Raw genomic sequence first — 24,126 nt, 5'->3', positions numbered from 1 at the left:
GAGGCATTTTGCCTTCTTGTGCATGCTTCTGTCTAAGATCTTAGAGGCACAGATGTGATTAGCCAAGAAAAATGGCAGGAAGTGTGGTTTGTCAAGAAAAAATGATAGCCACAGTGCCAAATGGAGCCAGGCAATGTGCACATTTCAAGGACCTGAGCTCATAAGGTTCCCACAATTCTTTCACTGAATCAATCACACATGCACCCCACGACCACAGGTCATACTCCCACCTCTACAACAATTTATGCCCTTGGGAAAAGAGAGCATAGGCACCTCCTATCCCTATGTCTGCCTGCTTTCAGGATAGGAGACACAGAACATTTGGTGGTGTTTGCTTTGCAGGGTTCCCAGGAGGACTAACGTTTCTCTCTTCTGCCTTTTTGTGTGATGCACTCCATTTTTATATCAGCAAATGGATTCTGTAGTACCTTCACCTAAGCAGACAGATAGTATTAATTTTTCTGAAGCACATTACCTTTGGGAAGGAGTAGGTACACCACAGGGTACTGCACACAACAGCTACTCAGTGCAAGAGCAGAAGTACACATGAAACCAGCACTTATTTTAGTTCAAACTCTGGTACTTAAGTACTGGAAGGTTTTACGGTTGTTAGGACCTTATATTTTCATGACACTACAAGAGATCACAGGCAAACAGCAAAATCCTTCCTCAAACCAAAGGCCTCTATTTAAAGCACTGGAATAAACAGCTCAATAAAAGATCATTTTTAACACAACTTCAGCAGACAGTTTCTGAGGAGAAGTGTGCTTTGGGGCAACACCAACCAATGATTCCTGTGAATAATCTCTTGGCATTCTCTCAACAGGGAACGCAATTGTTGGCAAGATGCCTCAAGTTATGAGTACCTTCAGTAATTCCTACCTGTGCTGTTTGTACAGGTTTGTTTCACCCAGAAGGCATAACACTACCTGCCACTTCACCTTACCCATCACAATAACTGCATGTACTCTTCAGAAGCACTTGATGAAAACAGAGACACAAAAGGAATTTCAGAGCACAGAAATAAAAGGATATTATATGTTATTGGTGTATATTTTTTTTTCCAGTGAGAAATAATTCCATGCTAAAAATAAACTACAGTCAAATCTATCAGACTTTACCTTCCAACCAAGAGCCTGGTGTTTACAGAGTTTCCCATTTATTCATCAACCTTCAGAAAAAATGATTGATTTGGGGAGTAGATGCAATTTTTACTGTAAGGTAACTTGTGCTTCATTTTCTTTAGCAAACTGCAATTTATTTTACACAGCATTCAATTTAGATAAGCATTATAGCTGAATGGTTCATCAGATAATCTTTTGTCATGTTTGATGGCATCTTATTCTGAGTATGCATAAAATATGGGGAAGAGGGTTAGACATACAAACACAGGGATGGGTTTACAAATAGGCATTGCTGGTTCTTTATACTCAGTTGCTTATAGTGCTACATAATTAGAAGCTTAAATGTTAATTTAGCCTCAAGTGAGACAGATGCAAATGGACTAAAATTCAGCAGCTTTAATAAATTCAATAAAAAAGGACTGTCTAAGGTTTCTTAAAAAAAAGAGCTGAGTGATCTTTAGAACTACATTAGCAGAAATGTGATATGATGTACAATACTGTGCACTAATAATCAGTTACTTCAATTACGAGAAATTCTACTATGAACTGGGAGCTCATCAGCTGGAAATGTCTGAGGAGGAGAAGGTGCTGAGAGTATGCACAGGTCAGATGATGCTTAGTCATTGGCAACATCACGGGGTCAGCAGCTAATATGATCCAATGTGCATCTGCTGATGCATTTGTTAAGGCTCCATTAGAACTATTGTGAGTCTTCATTGAGAACATTCTACATAAAGAAAAAGATGTGGAACAAAGAAGCCTGAGGTTATGGCTTTTTTGGGCTAGTAAAATGAGAAGTGGAAAAGGGGTGTTTGTACCAACCATTAGCACATCAAAAAATGTTGAATGAGGAAAGGACAGAGAGGTGACAACTGCTTAAAATGTGTAAAAATTGTTCAACAAATGCCACTCCCTGGAATAATCTTACTGTGAATAAATTTGAATAAAATATGAATAAATTAGTGACACAAATCAGCTTGTTCAGCAATATTGCACAGATCAGCAACAAGATTTTGGGAGTAAGAAATGTACCCCATTTTGTGTTATGGCTGTTTATTGAGATTTAACAACAGTGGTAGGCACAATTCTCTGTGCTTTGCAGAGAAGTGAAAGGGTTCGGAAGTGTCTGGTTCCTCCAGCTTTGCCTCTAGCTAATGGCCCTGCCTTTGCAATGGTGCAGTGAGGAGATCTAATATGAACAATATCTGTGGCTGATATTTGATATTTGGAGACCTCATACCTTCTGTACTCAAACTAGTGGAGCTGGGAAGGAGTACAAACTTGAAGACACGTGCATGCCCTCCCAGCTCACGTCACAGGTTTGAGGAAAGTGCAAGGTGGCAGCTGACCTGGCTTTCAGGTTGAGCCTCATACTGATAATAGCACAGTAACGAGAGCACTACTTTTGGAAGCTTAATCCCTTACCTCTTTGTCCAAGACACTGAGATTCGCACAATTGGACTTCACACAGCAGTCCATAGTCATGCTGGAAGCTTTCAGACTACCTGGCTCCATGGCGCCTAGCTGCTGTGCTGCCACTCCACTAACTTCACACGTGTTCATGGTTCTACAAAGAAGCAATTAAGAGCATGCAAACTGGCATGCAGTTATGCATGACGTGACTGGAAAACTCTGCTTTCTGGGTAGTACAGAGTAATGCCAAAGGGAAAAATTCATGTCGCTGTAAATTAACAAAGTGTCCTTGACTTAAAGGATTTGGGTCCCTTAAATGCATTACACTGAAAATTAAAGAGAAGTCAGGCTCCCTTGGTCATGCTAAAAGCTAAAAGGTACATTATGAAGCTATCATAGAGCGAGAAAAGACTTTAAAGTGATCAAATGGGAAAATATCACTAACTCCCATTCGGAGCCCATAGCTTAATCTCTTTATCTGGGAGAGAAGGATTACTCCAAGAGACTTTTTGAAAATTTAGATAGGGGAATTACTGATGTGCATTGACATCAGGTAGCTGAAAGACGCATGTTCATATGGCACCAAAATAATAATTTAAAGGCGACTTGGTTTTGCAGTGTTTATAAAATGGCATGAATGTAGGCTAATTTATAGAGGAAAGATAAATGCAGCCACTCTTTTGGGAATACTTGGCAATTTTCCTGACTGTCCCTTAGAGAATGGGCTGTTAATGTGGTTATTCCTATGGGGTAGTGTGTAGAGACATCTGGGAATATTTATTGTCAAACAGTCTCCTGCAGGAAATTACTGTTTCTGAGATAACTTTGAGTTTGAAGGTTTTTCCCTGCAGAGAACATCTCTTGGACCAAACAGAAGGGGGAGGCATCTCAGCAAGGCCATGGCTTGAGGCAGTGAAAGCTCTAGGCTCAGCTTGTGACACCCTGTTCAAGGGAGTGGACCACCTCCTGAGGCTGCCTTTGCTTTCTTGTCCCTTTATGGTTGCTCCCCTCTTTCCCAGCCTGTTTTCCCTTCCACAAGATTTTCATGTGCTCTGGGACTTATCATTGAGGATGGAAAACTGTAAAATCCTAAAAAATAAGCCAGAAAAAGTAAATTGTTGACCCAGGAGTCAGTTACTGTGTCTTAGCACAGCTTTATAACTTTCAGTTGAAGCTATGGGTTTGGTTTTTTTCCATGAGGTCTACATCCATGCATCAAGGAATATATAAGAGAAACATTCTGAGCTATGGGTAACCATTCAAAACCAGGCATAATTGTAATTTCATAAGAATAATTGTAAAAGATCAATATTCTACCCAGCTGGATATTTGCAGAAGCTCGAAGGCAAATAGGTTGCTATATTTTGAAAGTTATTTAACAAATTTAATTTGCTTAGATAAAGCAACATGAACTTTAGTTCACATGCTAGGATGCTTGTTGGGTGACAAGTGAATATCAATGATAGACCAACCCATTCTTAGCACCGGTCAGGAAGATTCTTTTTATGCTTCTAGCAGGAGTTGATGGGGCTTTGTTCAAGAATACAAGACCTCTTTAACGTGTTTACACTTACTATTTCAGTACTGAACTAATTGAACTGGCATCTCAATTCAAACTGACATTTAAAAAACAGGTCACAGAGATTTTTTAGGTCAGCCAAGCAAAACACACAGAGGAAACAGTGCACACTGACACAGAATCATTTATTAAAACCTAATAAGTATGTTGGGAGATATCACTTAAATATTGAGAGAAATGAAAAGAGTAACATGTATTTCCTAGAAGCACAAGTCATTCCTATTTCTTGAAAGGTTGTCCTGATACCAGGAAAACATCGAGAAGATTCAAATTACACTACACGCAGGAATTCATAAAACTCATCAGCCTGGAAACAGGGTACTCAGTAGCACTATTGTGCTTAGGGTACTCCATGACTACTGCATCAACTTCCTGAATGCTCTTGGTATTATTATACTCTCAGCAGTGAAATAATGTAATTCCTGGTTCACTGAGTATACTTTGAATTACATCTATAGAAACTATAGATTCCTATAATCAATCTAAGGGACAGTGCAAGCCTTCCAAGTCAAGATAAGGTTCCCAGTGAAATTTGCTCCTTCTCACTCTTAATCAGGACTGATCAGCACAAACACCAGAGGATCTATTTCAAAGGTCCTAACAGACAGAAAGTCTTAGAGTCAGTAAACTTCCCTACCATAGTCTCAGGCTGTGACCAAAGTCCTCTGACTTTGGAGTAGTCCACAGTGCCAGTGCCTTGATGAAGAGTTCAAGGAGTCACTATTGCATTATCTCATTACACAGAGGGGAACTGCATTCACTGTGAGAAAGCTGCAGCCTAAACCCCAGCTGGGGAAGAGAGGGAAGCAGGCTGGGAAAAGTCTGGGAAATATTTACTCACAAGTAAAAATCCATATCCAAACCTATCAACTGTGAAGCCATGTATATAGAGCAGCCTTGTGAGCACGTGGAGTTATGGGAACAGACAGAAAGACAGGGGCCACAGTATCCTGACCACTCTGCTTTGGATTTAGAACAGGTCTAGACAGCCTGCATTCTCCCACACCCTTCAGCATCCTGAGACACTTCCTCTGCACATGTGCCAGCTTTATACTCAAGCCGCAATCAAATCAACACTGATGTCTATCTTTTTAACAAAGCAAAGGCGTTTGGATAAAAGACCTGTCCTGCCTGATTGCCTTGCTGGTTATCCAAGAGATGCAAGCAAAGGGCCAGTTGCAAAATGAAAGCACTTCCTCTGCCAAGACACTGTTTTTTGAGATTAGTGATACAGCGATCTTATTTTAGTATTTCTACAGTATACGAAAGCCAACCACCTCTCACCACTGCTTCACAAAGCAAATGTAGCTCAGATAATTAACTCAAACACAAGTAATTATCAATCTACAGGACATTCATGAGCAGTGTCATTAGTCCCTTCAAACATATTACCATTGCTCTACTGACTGACATTGCTTACACGATCAGCTGAATTCAGTTCATAATCTTTTCAATCAGAAAATGAATGACTGCAGTCCTCCTGGTCTGAATTGCTACAGTAGCTTCCTCTGAAGTTTGAATAACGTGGGTTTATGATGAAGCTTCTGCTGCTACCTATTAAAGTGATCTATGGCTCATACTATTCTAGGTGGGATACCTGCAAGCAGAGGCAAAAGTGGGGTTCTTAAGATCATTTTAACTCATTTAATACACTGTAGAACAGAGTTGTGGGGCAGAAGCTGTTTCTTTTGGAGAGTGACTCCCAGGAAAGCTTGTTTACAGTGCACTTCAGATACCAACAGTTCTTATCATGATATTTGGGCATATTAAGCCCCTTTCTCTCTCACATATAGGGCTTTCATCTGCTGCCCTATTGCAGACTTTAGAATCCCTCGGGGCACATCAGAAACTTCCTGCCTTGTAGGGTGTTGTTCGCCTGGTGTATGGTATACTGATAGTCATCAAGCCCTTTCCTCAGTCCTCTGCTCCACTTGCTAAGTAGATAAGGGAGAAACACCTCAGGAGGGGACAAGGGGACTTAGAGAGGATGCACAGGGCTGGCTCTGGGCAATTGCTCCTCATTAAAACTCCCTTCACCAGCAGTCACATTGCCACCAAACGTTATGTAGCCTGAAGCCTGTAGGCAGGTCAAAAAGGGCATGTAGAAGTGCTGTATTTCACTGTCTTGTCATGTTTCATGGCAGCCAAATGATTCTGTGCTCTTATCACTCATTTGGAAACACAAATGAAATCTCTTCTGCTAAATGGTGCTTACGTCAAACAAATTAATACAGAAGAAAGCTGAATCTTCATTGTAACAGGAGATGTATACTCAATAACTTAGTCTTATACTGACAAAGCGCATTTCAGTAGAGTCAAATACCAATCTATGCATCAAGGGGAAAATATGCCCCCTGTATCTAAAAACCCAAAGTCTAGAAAGGAACTAGAGAGTTAGCAACGTAGCATGAGCTCTCAGTGCTATTAGAGGCTCTGATGAGATATGAGAAAAGAAAGTTGTTCAGTGCCCCTCCATATGCAATGGGAAGAACAGATGTGGATATAATAACTTTTTCAAACACACTTGTGTAGTCTCACAGCAAAGAGACAGAAAAAATAGAGTCTGAGGATAGAAGAAAATCAGCTACAGAAAGAATCTTCAGAATCAATCTGTTTTGCTTAGAAAAAGATTACCAATGGCAACATCTAAGAACCTTCACACAGAGAAAAAACAAAGTGCCAAAAAATTAGATTTAGTGGAGCAAGGCATGATGTATCGCTAGTAAAACGCTGAAACCTACAAATCAAACCAGACATAAGGATCTCATTTTAATAGGGAAAATGTTGAACTAGTGGAAGGAATCACCATGAGAAATACTGCATTGCTCATCTTCAATGTCTTTTAATCAAAGCTGAGTTGCTTCTATTTTATGAACTGAAATTAATTGTCCTTCCACATTTGGAAATCTTTAAAAAATATATATATAAAAATCAAAGTTACATTCTGCTTGGCTTTGCATGAACTCTTCTAGCAATAGTTAAGTGCACTGTGTAGCGTAAGAAACAAAGACAAAATAGCTGACTAGTTTCTAAAAGCCTCCAAGCCTGATTTTTGTATTCCTGTTTTGGGGTAGAAACAAACTCAAAGCACTGTTTGGTTTTTGTTTTTGGTTTTTTTTTTTTAATATGTAATGACAATGAATAAAGTGTCCAGGTATCTTTTAGATAATGTTGTGGTGACACAGGAAAACCAGCAGATGGTACCTCCAGTGTGGATAAAGCTGACTCTTGACCTCATCCTAGGAGAGCACAGTAGAAACAGAGTATATTAAAAGAAGGGGCAAACAAAGCAACAGTTGAGTAGCAGGGAGAAGCTTAGAGGCTGTGAAGGAGCTCCAACTTTCCTGCTGTCAATTCTGCCTTTGATCTCAAGATGAACCAGGAATTCACACAGACATTGCTTCGTATCCCCAAGGAAAAGTCAGAATCTGGACAACAAAGTGATACTATTTACATAGTGCTGAGAAAGATGACTTATAAGGAGAGCAGTAAGGTACATAAAACAGAGATACAGTATCTTATATGTTTATGTACATATGTTTTATGTATGAGATAAGGTACATAAATCAGAGCAGACTAGACTCTCCTATCTATTTTGTCCCACAACTAAAGAAGTAATATCACTAGATTCAAACACAAAGGCAATCAAACTCGCAAGCAATCACAGTAAATGTAGTAGTTTAATTACATACTGGTATTTGGAATTCCATACTCTGTGCTAACAATCAGTTTAAACCTTTTGCTAACTCTTCAGTACTTTACTGCACAGGAATAGTGGCTGTAGTTTTGATCACTCTGGTTGAGGTTCAGTTTAAAAATATAAATTAAAAAAGGTTGGTTTTATTTCCAGGCAAAAAAACATCACAGTTCGGATAAGAAATAAAACCCCATTCCCTGCAACATCCAGCTGTGAATGAATACCCTATCGTTTAATTGTTTTGCTTATATCGTCCTTTTTCTCTGCCCAGACCACTCTACTGTTAAAGCATAGATGGGAATGGTCTCTTAAACAATCTGAGGATGTCTCTTCCTTTCCTTCCTCTTCTAGAAACTGCTCTGGCTTGGTATAAAACTTTGCATATGGCACTTTTCACATAGCAAATATGAAAGGAGTCATTTTTCATTTTCACTGTGCAGCAAAATGATATTACCTACCACAAATTTAATCTGCAACGTGAACTGCTTATAACCCTACAGCTGAGTCACTATGATTGCTTGGATCTGCTTTCATAATTTTGGAAAGGATTTATTTATTTAGAGAAAAAAAAGAAAAGGAAACTGGCTTATAGGTTCTTGGCAAACATCTAAGACATTTTTTTTGTCCTGAATGGAGGATAAGTGAGTGTTAATCCCTCCTGAAGGCACTATATTTAGTTGATTCCCATTGGGAATATGGTCTACTGTGATTATTGAGATGTTCTGCCTCAGAAAGTTGACAGCTGCTTTTGTCTAAATGCCAGAACACCTGCAGACAAGCAGCAATGGGTCAGGATGTCTCCTGGAAGGACCTCAGCACACGGTACACCATTGCTTTGAGCAGGAAGAGAAAAGTCTATCTTTTGGCCAGAGATGCTGGGACTTCACTGTACTTGATCCATGCCCAAGGGAGAGCCTCTCCCTGAAAGGCAAAATACGTGCATCAGTATCTCACATGTAGGATTACCAATGTGAGAGCAAGGTAGGCTGACAACAGTCTTCACAACAGTTGACCTACAAAATTGTTCCCTTCGATTTTCATTTCATTATTTTAAAGTCTGAAACTGGAACCCAACCCCAGAAAAAAAAAAAAAAACCAATGGCAAAGTTGTACTATCAATAAAATATCAATAAACATAAAGAATCGTGTTTGTTTTCTTTTCCTCCTTTTGAAACAGGAAGGTAATACTGTGAGAGTTCAGGGTGGGTTTTTTTGTGTGTGTGTCTGTTTTTTTTTGTTTTTATAACCTCTCTGTGTTATGCTACATCGGGTCTAAATCCATATTACCCCTTCTAAATGCACTGCTACCTGGAATTTTTTGTTCAGTAAGACAAATGCAGAAATCCTTCATTACCTGATGAAACGTCATTGACTGAGGAAATGCATTCATTAGTGCTGAAGGGATTTTGTCTGCATGTATCTATTCGTTGTCAGAGTTAACCAGATTGAATGTCTTTGTCTTTCTGTCTGGCCTTGCTCATCCTCTGCAAACAAGATATTTGGAGACATTTTGAAGGTTAATTCAGAATTTCCCAAATGTCATTGAACTATGAATGATAAAGTTCATCTGATTTCTTTTTCATCCTCCTTCACAACAAACTGTTTCCAGTAAACTTACTTAACAGCTCTTAGGGCCATAACATCTACAAACCATCTGAAATCATGAGCTGAGCTCTTGGTTATGAAAACACACCACACACACCCCACCCCACCCCAAAAAAAACCCACCTCAATTCCTTGTTCTTTGGTTTCAACAGCTTCATTCTTTCCACAAAAACATGCAATAACCTTGATGTCTCTTCGCACTGCCCCCAAAGTAAGTTGTCTCACTTTGAACGGCATACATCTGTTACTGAACCAGAGTACATGACATTCAAATTTGGTGATGAATTCACTGCACAGACCTAACCTGAACATCTCACTGTCAGTCCTGAAGAACAAATTCGCTGCCACTGAGAATGGAGAATTTAGGTTTTTGAGAGATTTGTGCTTTCAGGTTCAGCTATTAGCATGCTCACCACTATGCACTCTTTAGTAGCTAAAGAGCAGGACATCTCAGTTACAAGAAAAATCATTGGTCTTACCTGGTTTCACAGTGATCTCAAACTAACTTACTCCTTTTCACCATGGAAGAGTGGAGTCACCTCCACAACGTGTGGTTAGCATCAAGGGAAGCACTCAAGTCATCTGACCCAGAAAAGATGAGGAAAACTGGTCAAACAGATCAATTGGTTTCATCCATCTACTGATTTTCTGGTAAAATTTGATTTTGACACACAACAATATTATTTTTTCTGCCTATTAACATGACTTTGTTTTCTTTAGAAATAGCGGCCAAGGAAGGGTATTCTAAGTTACTAGAAAGAAAATGCAACCTTCCCAACATTTCATGAATTGATTGAGAGGTTCCAGTGAACAAAGCAGCAGACTCATCAGTTCATTGACATTGCAACAACCACTGCAATTAGATCATAAACACCACACCTTTTAATTTCACAAATTGATAAAAAAAACAGTATGAAGCAAAGGGTCATTGCAACAGACATATATTCCATACAACACAGTTCTTTAACGTGCAATAAACCAGTGAAACCAGCCAAGAGAAATGGAGACTTCACCATCAGGAAGTTGAACTACAGAGGAGAGGGGTCCACACCATAAGCACTCAGCTCACAGGCAGGAAACTCAATACTCTATTTGTATCAGTTTGATATTTTTTGTGCTTGTTTGCTCTTTTTGGCAGCAAGACAAGGACAGAGAGGGGGAAGAATCACAATTCTGGAGAAGGCTGTGTTCCATCTTGCTGGCATTCTGGCATTCCTCAAAGCAAGCCAGGTGCTGCCCCACTGTAGTTGTATCTCCATTGCTAGCAGGGCTCTGCTTCAGAGAACTTTAAAATACCATTTTGCCCTGCTGACAGTCTATTCTACTAAAGGTCATACTTCAAGCTTTCAGGCCCCATCCTCACACTCTCACTTGGGAATTTGCTTTAGGAGAGTGTGGTTGAAGAGCTGGTATGCTATGAAGCTACAGAATGCGATTAGCTGGGCTGTATGCAACAGAGTCAACAGAGGGTTGACTCAAAGCATCTCACTAAGAGGCTTCATGCAAGGCAGAAGGAAAAAGGTGCCAATTAGGTATCCACAGAAAATCCTGTAGACCTCCTCTGCTAGCCAAGGCAGATTCTTGCTTTACCACCTGGGCTACAATTTATGCAAGATGTGCAGACATTCTCCCTCACCTTTTCTTGTGGCAGTGACAGATTTTCCCAGATGCTTGGCTGATCTCGGCTGAGCAGCCAGCACAGTCATTTCTGCTAATGGCCATCCCCAAAAGTCTGTCACTGAGACTGGCGCACCTTAACCCCCACAGGGTGAAAAGGCAGGTCCCACTGCCCCAACATCAGCTGGCAGTGGGTCCCAGGTGGCACAGCAAAGGTGGCTGAAAGAAAAATATTCCTTTAGCCGGCTTTAAATACTAGATACCTTTCTGAACCAATTTCTGACCTTTTAAAAAATGTCATTGTTATTAATTCAAGCAATTTGCAATACTAAACTTTAAATATTATTCAGAGTAATTCTCTGTCCTTTTGTAAAATGCCATTCTATTCATCCAGGCACTCACATTTTTTATTCATATGCTGCTTCTTAATTCTCCTTTACTCTACTACTGAAAGAGAAGCGCGTAACCTTTGCCTACACTTTGAATCCTCTTAAATTACATCACTTCAAGGCTTTACACTGCATTTATTTTACTGGGAAGCTCCAAGATGGCTTTTTGACACTGCCTAATAACATCCCCAACTTGCACTAAGGGTGCAAGCATGGCTGTGTCCACACATGCAAGGGGCCTTTTTGTCTGACAGAGAAGGATCTCAAACTCACCACCACTCAGAGGCATAACTGCATGAATATTCAGGAGCAATGTTACTGCAGTTACCTGGCTTTTGCTATTGGAGCAGCTGGAATTAAAGCTTTGCTCCTTTGCTTTTATGTCAGCTGCGATCTGTAACTCTCAGCCTGCAGAATCCGTGTATGCTTAAGCAACTCATCCTTCTTTTGTAAACCAGGTAACAAACAGCATCACACCAAGGAGAGCTGCATAGCTGCAGGTTTCAGGTTCACCCTCTTGTCCTCGGCAGCATTGGAGAAAAGAGTGGGTTTTCTAGACCACGGGCAAAAACTGTAGGCATACCAGTTTTGCATTCAAAACACTGTGGAAATTGTGTTCTTTGTTTGTTTTCCTAGAAAGCCCCTGTTTGGTGTCTTGCTTACATACTAGTGTTCCTCCAGCTGAGGCAGTGACTCACTGTTGGTACACAAGCTCAACAATACACACAGCAGAGTGAATACAGGAAGAGCTGCTTAGTCACATCTACAGACAGCAGAAAGTTCCTTTCTGTTCCTTTCAGTTACTTTACTCCGAGCATTTGAAAATCAGGAAGAAAAATTAAGACAAATCCAAATCCAAAGAAAAAACAAAAACGTACTACTTTTGGAAATACAATGTTCCCTATCTTTACCTTTCTGCTTAGGATCAGAATTCAAGTCAGGTTTGTATATTAGCATTTCATTTTGTTATACAGCATACAAATGGCAGTGCTTTGACATAGGAACTTTTAAGCCAGAAAGAGCAGAGTTTCTGAAGTTTCCCGGGGAAATAAGACATAGATAATATGAAAAAGCACAAGAAACTGAGCATGATTTTCAAGAGCTATAGCAGACACAATTTATATAGACTGCAAAACATCAAACGTTCACCTGAAACCTGAGTCACTTGGAGTCACGGCTGACTACCCTTTGATTGAAGCTAAAGTCATGCATGCAGCCAGCTCAGCGATTCTGGATTTTTGCTGCAGGAAACCTCATTCCCAATGGATTCACAGATGCTATACTGGGCGGTCAGGCAGCGCACCAATTTCAGCAGCTACCCACTCTCTCAACCTGGCCATTGCAATTCTGGGTTTCTAGGAGTCATGCAATCTGTGTGTACAAAACTTCACCAAGTCCTTCAAGCTCAACTGTTCCCCTACAGTAGGTCTGGAGGGCATGGATCCACCTACTTAACATGGATTGCTCTTCTTTTTCAGCACAACTGCTAAAAGCCAACCTCTCTGGAACTATTGATTTTAAACCCTTTTGTCCCAGGACAGGCTTCTCTAACTTGCCCTTACCTGTGCTCCCATGGCTGACCTAGTTATTGCCTCAGCTTATCTATCAGTGGTTCAGGACATGATTCAACAGTTCCCATACAGAGGGCTAGCACCTACCCACAGTAGAGCAAAACCTGCTTGTTTTTCTTGTCAAATAAACCAGGTACTGGGGTCAAAATACTTGTGTTCATTGTTCCTAGCAGTTTCATTCCAAATTCCCTCCCATTCTCTGATTGCTTAAGCTGAAGGTGCGCAAACTCTGGACAGCTTTTCTTCTCTTGGATCTGGCATGGTTCAGCCACTATGTTTTTCTTCCTGGCTCTTCAGTGTTGTTACTGTTAACTGCTAGCAGCACATAACTTTATTCTCACTACTTTAAAATATTTGTGCATTCTGAAATTTTCCTTAAAGAATCATACAAGAAAACCAAGGATTTCCACTTGTGCTAATCATCACTTTGTATTTACAAAAGGTTGGACAGGGCTCTGGGCAACCTGATCTAGTAAAGGTGTATGTTTGGTGGCCCTGCTAGGCAGGGGGGTTGGAACTACATGATTCTTGAGGTCCCTTCCAACCCGGGTCATTCTGTGATTCTGTGAAAAGGCATGGAAGGAGGCTTAAAAAAACTACCAAGGCACAATACACAGGTATCTCAGACACTAATATATCTTTATGCAACCAGACAAGCTCATGTTATCACAGAATCACAGAACTATAAAATGGCCTGGATTGAAAAGGACCACAATGATAATCTGGTTTCAACCTCCCCTGCTATGTGCAGGGTTGCCAGTATGCGTGTCCCATAAACCTACCACACAACCCCACGCACGCACACCCCTTCCCACCTCCAAAGTCCTCCCCAGCATAAATCATCTCATCATGGGGCATTCAGCAAAACGTTTCTTCATATTCCCATTCCGTGGTTCTGCTTCAGCTGCTTTGGTTGTTGTTATCTTAGCAGTTCTTGTGCAATTACTCAGGCCCATCCTTGTTCCCCAGTGAAAGATGTGGTGAGGGACCATGTCATAGGCTTTGCAGAAGTCCAGATAAGTGACATCTATCACCCTTACCCTGTACACCAGTGCTGTCACTCCATCATAGAAGGCCACCACATTGGTAAGTCAAGGTCTGCCCTTGGTGAAGCCATGTTAGCTGTCTTGAATCACCTCTTTATCTTGTACATGCCTTAACAAAGCTTCTAGGAGGATCTGCTCCACAATCTTCCCAGGCACAGACGTGAGGCTCACCAGCCTGTAGTTTCCCAGGTAATCCTTTCTCTCCTTCTTAAAAATTGGAGTAATATTTCTTTTTTTTCCAGTCACCGGTGACTTCACTGGACAGCCATGATTTTTTAAATATGATGGAGAGCAGCTTGGCAACCACATCAGCCGTCTCTTTCAGAACCCGAGGATGGATATCATCCAGCCCCATCTCCCCCTTTCTCTTTGCATGTGTACGCAAAACTGATGACTGCACTAGTGGTGCCCTGCATTTAGCATTTACCATAATAACCGGGCACTTCTTCTCCTCTTAATCCAAAACTCTGAATATAAGTTTGACCCACCGTCATAAAATACTCATCAATTTTTTTAAGATCATCACTTAATAAATCAGGCTTTAGGATGTCACGCTGGTTTGTTAGGGTGTCCAGTACTGGCTTAATAAGATGTTATTCAGTATGCACAGTTCTCTCTCTTCCAGCTCTCACCATTCACTCCTATGCTTGTATTGCATTTTAGAACAGCAAAGCAGGGGCTGATACCAAAAAGTACCACTGTGTTTACCCTGGTTAGCATTAATTTCAGCAACAAGATTTGAACCTGCACCACTTTCTTGTGTGGCTGTACAAACACCTAATCAAAAGAGAAGGCAGTAGAAGGGAAGAAATTACTCTTTTTGGTAGTAACATCAGCTCATGGAGCTGCTTGTAGACCCCTGGCATTGGCTTTGTACCCAGAAAGCAGGAAAGCCAGTCAAATTGTCAAAATCTTCCAAAATAATTTGCTTTGTAAAGTATTGCTAGGGGACAAAGTGCATAAGGGTACTGTGAATAAAAATCTTGAGCCAGGAGAATGTCTGGAAGTGACATACTAACCAGATACACGCACAAAGCAGCATATGAATGTAATCATATGTATGACTAGACACTGGAAAAGCCCCAAATGTGTCAAACTTAATCCTCTCAAATCTAGAACTAGCCAAAATTAAGGCTGCACATGCCAATTAATTTATTCTTTCTTCCTGCATGCAGATGCAATATGGTGCAGATGTAATGCAATACAAATGTAATGAGTTACTACCACAAATATGTTTATTTTACATAGTATGCAAAATAGTCTGCCTTGATAAATTTTCACAATTTCCTCTTCTCCTAAGTGTTCAGCGTACATCCACAGACCTCCCTCACTCCAGATGTGCTGCCCTCAGTGTTTACTTAGCACTCTGCCACATGGAGTTTGCTTTAGGCGTGGCAATGAAATCATCTCTGTCACACCCTCATGAGCCTGCATCCTCTCACTTCAGTCCTATGGACTGGAGTTTCACATTATCTGTTTTAAATTAATATTTTCTAATCAGATCTCCAAATGGCTTCGCTGGCAGTTATGAGTGCTCAGCACTCTATGGCAGATCCCTCTTGCCTCAGTGGAGAGGCCGAAGGCTGGAAAAGCTTTGCTACCCCCTCAGTTTGGTTGACTCAAGTCAAACTATCAGTAGGTAGTAAAGGAGGTACATCATGGCTCCACTACCTTACAGGAAATAAGCCTGCAATGTTTCCCTCACATTTCTTCTGAAGAGTGCAAATCCAGCATCTCCTCAGCCCTCAGCTTTCCACAGAAACTCTGTGACTGGTTGAAAGTGACCAATTTAAGATGATTTGGTGGGGTCACAGTGGAAACTGCGTTGTCATCTGTGAAGAAATGTTTAAGGTCCAAGTACTGGGAAGGAAAGGACTTGTCAGCTTTTCAGACTGAAAACATGAAAAGCCTCATTTGCCAATGCCAGTCTATATGGATTCACCAAAATACAATGCAACTGCAAAAGGTCTTTTTCAGTTTCTGAATTTCCAGCAGAGGAAGAAGCATTTGTAGCAGCTCCTCGGGCCCTCCTCACCTCATCCCTTGCAGCAGCCATGCTGGTGCCACCTGATGGGCAACACTGGGCAGCCCTGTCCTGCCCCACTTGCACCTAGACAGAGGGAGGAGTTATTGCTTTATCTTTCCCTAGAGTTAATCCTTAAAGAGGAAAAGAAACAAACAAAAAAACACACACCAAAATCCTCACATTTTAAAGTGTTAAAATTAATGTCACACTTCTCTGGTAGCACCTTTTTTGCCATCCCCCAATCCTGAACCTTTGCATCCTACAAGACACACACAAATCCAGCAGCTCCATGCTTGCCTTTGTATCCTGCACCACAGACCATGATTTGCCATAGAGACCCAGCAGCCTGTACTTCCCCTCTCTGTTCTACCCACCCAGCCTCCTTATCCTCAGCAAACCCTGGAGGGAGCCAACAGCTGAAGGATCCAGGACCATCCAGGTAGCTCACCCATCCTTTTCTCACTGATGTAATCACAAGGCAATCAAGGAATCACACAGGAACCAATTAAGTTCCTTTATAGCGTCTGCTTCAAAGAATACAAATAACATTCAAAATGATTTGCTGTAAGGGTCATATGCCACTGACCATGCAAAGGGAGAGGAAATAACACAGAGAGCTTGGATTCTTTGCCCCTTTCCTTAAAATGATTTTGCTGCTTGCCCACTCCTTGGTATCAGCTCAGCTGGCAATAGTGAAGTCTGGCTTGCAGTTACATTGCACTTGAAGGAAGAAAATACAAAAGGGTATCAGGACACCAGAGACAGAGGAGAGTGATTGCACACTTCACCTCTAGGTGTGAGTGCATTGGCTTTCTGAACATATCCAGCTCACCCATACTGCAGATTCACTGTGATAGCTGAGGGCACACTTCGATCTGACTATACAGAGTACAGCTTCAAGCTCATCAGGAAAAAAAAGTTTCCAAACTGCCTGCTTCCCTCATTCTTCATTCCTCCAGACTGTAACCTCACCCATCAAAAACAGGCCTGTGCAATTCTGCAGCTGACAGAAGGTACCTTTTGACTTTTTGGTTACTTCATCAAAGAAAATGACCACGATTAGTAAAGCTTTCAATAAAGCCTGCATACATCTTTTCTGTGTTTACTTGTCACAGATTCACTCGAGCAAGTTCCAGAAGGAAAATTAGACATTTACAAAATAGCAGAAGCATCACAAAGTACACCACTGGAGTTATTTATTTCTAAAATGTAAATAGAGGAGCACAGAGAGGACAGCTTTCCATCACGGTTGCTTGCTTTGCACAGGTGGTGTTTAAATCTCTTTAATCACGCAGACTGGAGTTTTACCTATCACATAAAGGTATTGGATGAAGCATGATGGTAATAAAATAATAGAGAAAAAGTGAAACACTGCATAATGTAATAGGAGAACACTGCGGTCCTCCTATGCTTCACCACACTGACAAAAAACATTATGGCACATGTACCTCTTAGGAAGGTTGAAGTGGTTTGGGACAAAATTAAGTGATGCAGCCAAGTTGGTAAACAACAATGACATAGAATTGGCAACCACAGATAATACAAATGCTGTGGCTGCAAACCCCCCAGACATGTTATCTCTGAGTCCACAAGGGATGGCTGCATAGGCTACAAGTACATTAAGCACAGCACTTCACTGAAGTTTGTCAGCTGAACTACTTAGCATGGCAAAACAACATCCTTCTGTTTCTCCTTCAGTGACTTGTCTCAATTAGCCGTAATATCAATCTTAGAAAGAAAAAAAAAAACAGAGCCTCAGAGCAGGAATGTGTAATTCTTCATGGTGCAGCAAAAAACAATTAGTGCACTCTGGTCCTAAATTCAAAGCAAAAGTGAGAAAAGGGCAGCTGGAAAAAGTGCTCATCAGATTACTTTCTTTTTAAAGTAAAAATGTCTTTCTTGTAAGGCTTCCTAGATTTACCGTAATTGCTGTTGTATAGCTGCTCTGAAGTAAGATACCAGGGAATGAGTTTTTCTGTCACTCTTAAGCAAGACTGGGGAGTTCGGCTTTAAGTAGCCTATTCTGGGTGACAAATACTTCTTTCCAAAGCAAGGTCATGACTGCATGTCTTGGAATGACAGCATATAGAATCATTTGTTACTTTTGAAAAGCTAATATTCATCAGTTTTGTACTACAGTTTTTCTCTTAGTTCTCCCTGTGATATCCCAGTATATTCTTGAGAATCATCCTAATTCTAAATAGTATTTGATAAAGCTGGTATCGAATAAGTTAGAGTATTTTGAATTCAGCATCTATGGCAGGAGAGCTCCTTGATCCCCACCATGCCCCTTCAATGTTATTCGGTTACATATAGAAGTATGTAGCAGTATATGACACTTGTCTGAAGGGCCCTCAAGTTGCAGTCAAAGTACAGAAAATTTGTTCATATTCTGACAGAACACAGATGCCACTTTGATTCATAGTAGCTTGAATGAATTCTTCAGTAAAAGACACTTTTGGACTTGCTAATGAGACAAAAAGCAATACTCAGACTAATCTGAAAATAAAGCAATCTCCTATTAGCTGTAGTTCAAGGCCACAAAGAAGGCAACATGTTTTGATCATAGCTGCAATATGTTCAATTTGGTTCTCATCATTACAGCGCAGCATAGTGTGTCCATGGCAGTTTATAGTGGTGAGCATCTGTGACACAGAAATGGATTGAGATGTGCTGCATGTTTTCAGAGCATATAAAAAAATACAAATAAGATACACTTGTTTTTTGTCCACTTGTGCTTCTCACCTTTTCTATAAGGTCCTGATGCTGGCGGGTGCTCCAAGATTAATCTTGTAATAAGTCTAGCATCATTTAAACTAACGAATAGACAAATTGCAGAGTGAGAGAGTAAGAGACTGCAGATTACACTGGTGCAGGAAAAGCAGCTAACATGGGCTGCTCCCATCATACAGATCATTTGTATAAGCCAAACTACTTTGACAAGGCTTAGAAAAAACAGGTTATTTTTGAAGATACAGACACATTCAGCTGGATTTCAGCTATTCAGTTTTGTTCCATTCTATTCTATTCAGTTTTATCACATTTCCAAGTATTAAAAGAAGGGAAACAGAATCAGATGAAATAGAACACACACAGAAAACAGAAAAACATGCTCCAAACAAGGTCTGGGTTTATTGAAACCATGTTTTCTTTTGGCAATGCTGCTGCACCTTGAAGCATCAAATACGCTTTTCAATTTACTTCAATTGGAACTCTGCTGCTTCACTGCTTCCTCGGGTGCGAGGATAACCTTATAAAACAAACTGTCAGTGCTGACAACTTTCTAAATTCAATTATCAATCCAGTTGCACATTGAGAACTCAAAGGAATGCAACCCACGTAGCAGGCTCTTAGTTCAAGTGTCTTCATAATCTCTCTTTATTTCAGGCGAAATCCCGCTAATAACCAAGACTTCATTAGTTTAAAAACGCTTAAAAAATTTCATCCACTTCAAATTACATAAAAACACAAAAATGGCCAAATCAAAGGCCCCGTATGAAGCAGACAGTAGCATGATTACTGCAGCTAAATCCAGTGAGGGATTGAGGACAGTTAAAATAAAGGCTGAGGAAAAGCATCTACTCTTCTTATTTTATACAACTTGAGTTTCAAGTTTCAAGCATGTCTGTTAATTAACCAGGTAATTACTGAGAGAAAGTGAAAATACTGTGAGCATTAAGATTCTGTAGGACTACCTTTTCTACAGTCACAAAGGGCTCTTTCCTATTTTTTTGGGGTGAGGTGCACAGGAAATATCCCCCGTACACAGCAGAAGGTGCTGAGGCAGGGCAAGGGGACAGCCTCAGTGGTGTGTGCAGTGCGGTGGTTGTTCCTTGGGCTGGCAATAAGGGCAGCATGTCCTGCTGCAGGGTACATTCTGTGTGCGGGAGGCAAGGAGGGGATGCAGGAACCTACCTGCAAACTCTGAGGTTCCTAAAGCAGAGAAACGACTATTGTCTTTCCTTTTATAAAATAATAAATGTTTCTTTTCTTTTCTGTTTTTGATTTTTTATTATTTTGTATTGTTATTTTAAGTTCTTGATTGTCCAGTCTTGAACAAAAAGTCCAAGTGGAGCATCTGGACTGGATATTCCTGCTGAAGTTCAACACTTCTTCCTGCATGAACTGAAATCTGCTTCTCAGACCAATTGAGGATTGATGTTCTCAGTCTGTTCTCTCTCTCCTTGGCCACAGAATGAGTGGTTGGAGTTGAAGCCAGACCTTCCAAGGCAGCACACAAAGAACAGCTGGCTATCAGTCATGTCCCCACTTATGTAGTTTGGATAAATTCAGTGTCTGCAACTGTGCCTGGTATAGAGGTATTGAGAGCTTAGGGGCAGGGACACAGATGTGTAGGTGGCTGTCCCCCATCCATTGATCCCTATGTGCCTCACACAGCATGAAAAAGTTCAGATCTCAACAGCAGGTGAAGAGGGGGACTGCTGCACAGGGGGCTGGCCTCATGTGGCCCACAGGTCATGGTTCAGACATACCTGCAGTGATCTATTTCATGTTCTGCCTTAGGCCAAAAGGTCAACTTCTTTCCTGGTGAACAGGCAAGACCAAGTACTGCCTGCATTCAAGAATTCACTTACATTTTGGTATCTTTAGGGAGCCACAGATTTCCCTTTTGCAGAAATTTTACACAGTAATCAATCAGCATCTTCCCATATAATAAGAAAAAACATCATGACTGTTAATGTCTAACCCAAAGACCAGGGGAAGTCAACCTAATCCCCCCTAAAGTCTGGGCTGGCCTCATTGTGATCTTTGTGCTTCTGCCAATCTCTGCTGAAATGCTGGCTATCTTGCCAGAGTCATTATCCAGATATGAGCCCAATACTATTCAGTCACCGTGTGATTCCAAGCTATATCTCTTGATCTATTAGCCATAAATGTTCTCCACATGCTCTAAGAGGAAGCATTAAAATTGTCAAACTGCTGCATGATGAACCCACTCTAACAACTGACAATTTCATAAAGAATTTCATCTGTAATGGGGAATTGAAGCACAAGATCAAGAAATAAAAGCCAATGTCTGAGAAGGCAGAGATTCTGAAACAAGCAGGAGGATTCCAAAAAATCACCCAGAAAATATAAGTTATTCTTTCAAGGTAATAGTCGTTCTGTTTGACCTTATTTTTCTGCCACTCTGCATTAGAGCAGGGAAAATCAGGTTGTGAAACCAACTATGTTTGTTATTCAAGTAAATATCTGATTGTTCATCCCATCTAGCTATGACATTTTAAGTAACTTAAATAAAGTCTCTTTGAATAGCTATACTGAAAAGAGGAATTTAGCATGTCTTCATAAGAGGTGAACAGATTATGTATACATTAATAGGAATGGCATAAAAACATATCTTAGTCACCATAAGAAACCCTGTGTGACCAACCAGCCACACTCCTGAGACAGCATATGAGCTGGATGATTTTATTAATGCCCATGTTCATATAGTTTCTCTGTTTTGCACTGTTTCTGGCAAGTTGAGGAAAGTTTAATACCATCGATCTGCACGAACTTGCGATGCCCAGTCACAACTTTCCATTACCACGGAGCACAACTGACTTTGTTCCACACAAGCTGGCTAAGAGCTGCTCCTATGCACAACTTGGTTACAGCCCAGTGTCTGACCCTGTAAATCTTCCTTCTCTGCTCCAAACAGGTCAACGCAAAGCTCCTCTACAGCCTGTTTATCACAATGATCTACTTTGACTGTGTACTGAAACTACTTTGAAGTGCTCATGTTATTTAACTGCAGCTGAGGTTTCACTGCCCATACAATTAGTGTAACATTTACAATGTTTAAATGTTAACAAAGTTAAGTCTTCCCTTCATGCCACATCTGTAATCCTACTCTCTTCATGGTACATTGATAAATCTCATATGGAAAAGCACTAGAATTAGTTCCTATTTTTTCATTTGCCCTGAGATGACTCAGGAGCACCTTATTCTTTCAGGTTTAAAAACAGTACATTGTTTCACAGCAGTCCTTCAATTTTCCAGCTCAAATAACAGCATCTATAAAAACTATGCAATGATGCAACTGGAAAGCACAGGTCCCAAGCCATAATGAACAATTTGTTACTGCTTTCAACAGTGCTGTTTGCTTTTACTGAAGGACTGTCTTGGGGTGAGACTTTTGTTGTAGAACTTGCAGAACTTAATCATAACAACCCAAGATACACTGACTTAGTTTCAGTGTTTACTGGGGGAGAAAAAAGAAAGAAACACCAAATTTTACCATCTTAATACTTGATAAAAATATTTTATAATATTTGGGTTTAAGACTGGCTCGAAGAAAAGGTCAGTACAACACCCCTCAAAATAGGACGAAAACTTACAAAACAAGCCTCACCTGAACAGCCCTTGCCATGTACTCACTAAAAACACCCAACTCATCAAATAAGGTGCACTGTTACTTAAGTACATCTTTGAACATCAGCTTTCAAATGTTTCTTCAGTCTATCACTATATGACATTCACTTTTGAATATCAAGAGTATGGAAAATTAGATAAACACCATCATTTTGAATTGCCATCCAGGTTCATTTGGTGTCTGAATAGTATATGACATTTCTTCTCTGCCTTTCCGTGCATACCTGCAGTGACACTCCAATTAACACAAAGAATGGAAAGAAGCACGTGAGTTCGTTCTAATTCTCTGAAACACTTCCACAGCTTCAATTATAATCTGCTGTGGTATTAAAATCAAGTTTAACATGGTTACGTAAGAGCAGAAACGTGACATCCATTAGAAACATGACAACAACTTCCATCTTTTTCTTTTTTATTTAACCACAGATAAGTACATGTCAACAGTTGGCGTAAATCTCATAAAAATACAGTACCTTTTTGTGCTGTAACACTAGTCACAATGCTTATATAAATATTTTTTTTCTCCGTCCTTGAATTCAATTAACATTTTAAAAATCAACTTTCCCAAAAGCCCCCCTTTTTTTCTTTTTTTTTTTTTGATATTTTCCTTATATAAATTTTTCCAAAATCTATTCTGTAAAAGTTAAAAAGCGAATGTATTTTCAGCCATTCTCCCTCACGCTCTTAATAAGACAGGTTTTAAAAAAATAAGAAGTCTTAGAATACTGATTAGCTGTTACACTAAAACTTAATCATAGGTTCCCATTTAATTACTCCTTTTATACATGTGAGAGATGCTACTCCTATAGCATCTAATGTTTCCAGATGCTATCAGGGCTGTAAAAGACCAGCCATGTCAATAGACCAAAACTTGTACGAAAAAAAAAAAAAAAAAAAAAAAAAGGAAAACAATAATGAACAATATACAGAGAAACATGAGATTTCAGAAGTCTTAAACTGCAGAATCACCATTACTGTGATACTTCCCATGACAATAAATATACAGAAGTTCTACGTCGGCTAAAGAACTGACGAGTGTACTAGCTATCTTGGGAAGTGAATTCTCTAAGTCCTTTATTAGCTATAATGTTGATGTGACACCAAGATGACAGGAAAACTGAAGAACCACAAACCACTGTCTGACTATACTCATATCACAGTTGGGTTAAATTCAATTTTTCTTTAATATTGATAAAAATCCAGGCAGGATCTAATAAAGGGGGAAAGAAAATAGAGCATAAACTTTGAAAGTCATTTCTTATCAAGTTAGGCGCTGAAGGTCTAGTTAAGGCAGTGAAGAATTTGTTTTAGTATCTTTCTAAGGCTATTAAACAGATTTTTTTTTTCCTGAATAAAGCATTTTCCCTTAAAAAATTCCATTTATATTATACCAGCTTATTCTGAGTGCATAAGAATGCTAAAAATCCTTAGACACCAAAAAGCTAAACTATTGCTTGCTGCAAATATTACCCTTATTAGTCTTCATTTTTAATATCAATAAGGTTCCAAGAACATGCACCTAAATAATAAAGTTTCAAGTCCACCTACAAACTTTTTCATTTCAAAAGCAAGCTTAAAAGCATGTGTTAAATGATCCAAAATGACCAATGTTCTTAATTCTCTCAAAGAAAAAGTGAACTTCTCTCTGACACGACTAGTGAAACGATGCAACTTTAAAGAG

The sequence above is a fragment of the Coturnix japonica genome, chromosome 2 (assembly GCF_001577835.2).
Source record: "Coturnix japonica isolate 7356 chromosome 2, Coturnix japonica 2.1, whole genome shotgun sequence".
NCBI lineage: Eukaryota > Metazoa > Chordata > Aves > Galliformes > Phasianidae > Coturnix > Coturnix japonica.
The sequence above is the reverse complement of the archived record's forward strand: the minus strand, read 5'-3'. Positions refer to the sequence as shown.